Genomic DNA, 2,251 nt, shown 5'->3' on the forward strand with positions numbered 1-2,251 from the left:
CTCTGAATATTCCATATCTACAATATCCATCTCCGAGTTTGTTGCTTTTAACTGTTTGTTTTCGTTTGGAAGCAGAGGTGTTCGCCGTCCTTAGAGCCCAGCAGTAGCAGTAACGGATTCCTCTCACTGTGAAGAGACTCGTGGTGGGTGTCATGTTGTACCAAATCAGTATTACGGAGGGATGATTCTTATACACTCACTGAAACGAGACTCTTCTGAGATCAATAAAAACTACTTGTTTACTTCACAGCGCTCTTTTTTTCTGTCTCAATTCTCTCCTTTGTCTTTGAACGCCGGGAAACTGCAGTTTAATGGTTTTTAAGATTGCAGAATAGGTACAATACAGTACAGCTCAATACAAACAACTGCTAAGAGGATGAAGACCAGAAAAATACTTTCGTCTCGTTTACATAAGGGTCCTCCATTTTCAATTCATCAAGACATACAATTATACAAATATACGGTAGCCTACTGTGTAAGAAAGAGAGAACATCATAAAAATATATATATCCGAAGGGGAAGAAACTGTACATTAGACTAGAGGGGGTTGGGGGGAGTGGGGGTGAATTTTGACATTTACCAGGCCAGTTTCTAATTGCAGCCACCCGTAGGTGCTCTTTGAGAGCGGTTTTGAAGGAGGGTAGGGATTCACATTCCTTTACGGCTGGGGGTAGGGCGTTCCACATTATTGTGGCATAATTGCGAAACGTGTTTAGTCCCTTGTTTGAGCCGAATCTGGGTTGAACGTGATTTGTGGAACTCCCTCTGGTGTTGTGGTCATGGACTTCACTGACCTTTAGGAAGTATTTCGACAGGTACATGGGTATCTTGGTGGTGTAGTGTATCTTGTAGACCAGGCCCATTGCAAGTTGCTGTACTCTGTCGTCTACTCTAGCCATCCTAGATTATCAAAGTGGGCAGGGGTGAGGTGGGTTTTAGGAGTAAGGCCAAGCAGTAGTCTGACCAGTTTGTTTTGTGATGTTTGGAGCCTTGTTTTTAGGGCCTTTGAGGTGCTTTGGTACCATGAGGTGCAAGCATAGTTGTAGCAACCTTGAATGAGTTAGAGACTCCTGTTAGAGTCTTCAAGGTATTCTTGTTTACCAGAGAGGAGATCTTGTACAAAAATCTTGTTCGTTGGTTGACTTTTTTGATTACATTGGTTGCCACATTTTGTCACAGGAAAGATTTGCCTCTAGGATGGAACCCAGGTAGGTAATTTCATCTTTCCTTGTGACAATATTGTCACCCACTGTAACTGTAACAGAGAAGCCGTTGGCCTTGCTGAGTTTGTTATTTGATCCGAAGAAAATGGATTCCGTTTTACCCAGGTGTAATGATAGTTTGTTATCAGCGAGCCAGGTGCAGATGGTAGTATGATTTGCACTGAAGGGTGTTTGTTCACATTGATGGGATATTAAAGGAACACGCCACCATTATGGGGAATGCGCTTAGTGTCTTCTTCAGAGACAGATGAGAAGATAGATACCCTGTCCGTTCAGTAGAAAGCAATCTGGCTGCAAGCTAGCCTAGCTTAGCACAATTGAGTGGAAGCTTCAATGTGTGCTAAGCTAGGCTAGCTTGCATAGTGACGGGCGAAGCAAACAAAGTGAAGCATGGGGTTCAGCCAGAAAGTCCCTCTGTCTGAAGGGCCATCGTGGATTTATTTCAGTTCCATATGCATTTTGGAAGTTTTTCATGTATTTTCTTGGAAGAATTTGACGTGAAAGATGGCAAAACAAACCCTTTGAAGCTTCATTATCTTTATAATCGCAAACGTAAACAGCCTTGCAATCTAGATGTCATACTCATGTCTTGCTGCTACACATACAGCTGGCCTTTGAATTATTTAAAGCCTCAAACACCCAATAGATACCATGTAGCCTATACAAAGCAAGTACATGGGAGACAGGGGGGTCTATAATGCAATCAGATTGTACCTTTAATCAGGTCTGTTGCAAACCTCTTCAGGTAAATGATTATTTCCCTTGTTAATCATTTATCAACTTTTACAGGAGATAGTATCTTTGTTTATGATTATTTTGAGTAGTTTAGAATGAAACAAATGATGATGGTGCCACCATCCATGGTGGTGATATAACGACACAAGAACATTAGTGTTATTTTCGTCCAGCCGTATAGGTGCATTCGAGGCACATAGGGACAGATCTGGAGTCAGCCCTCCTCACCCGCTAGACAAAACTCAAGTACTAGCAGACACACTCCCTACAGCCTACAGTAACCTTTGATGTCG

The sequence above is a fragment of the Notolepis coatsorum genome (genome assembly GCF_963971535.1).
Source record: "Notolepis coatsorum genome assembly, chromosome: 16".
Lineage (NCBI taxonomy): Eukaryota > Metazoa > Chordata > Actinopteri > Aulopiformes > Paralepididae > Notolepis > Notolepis coatsorum.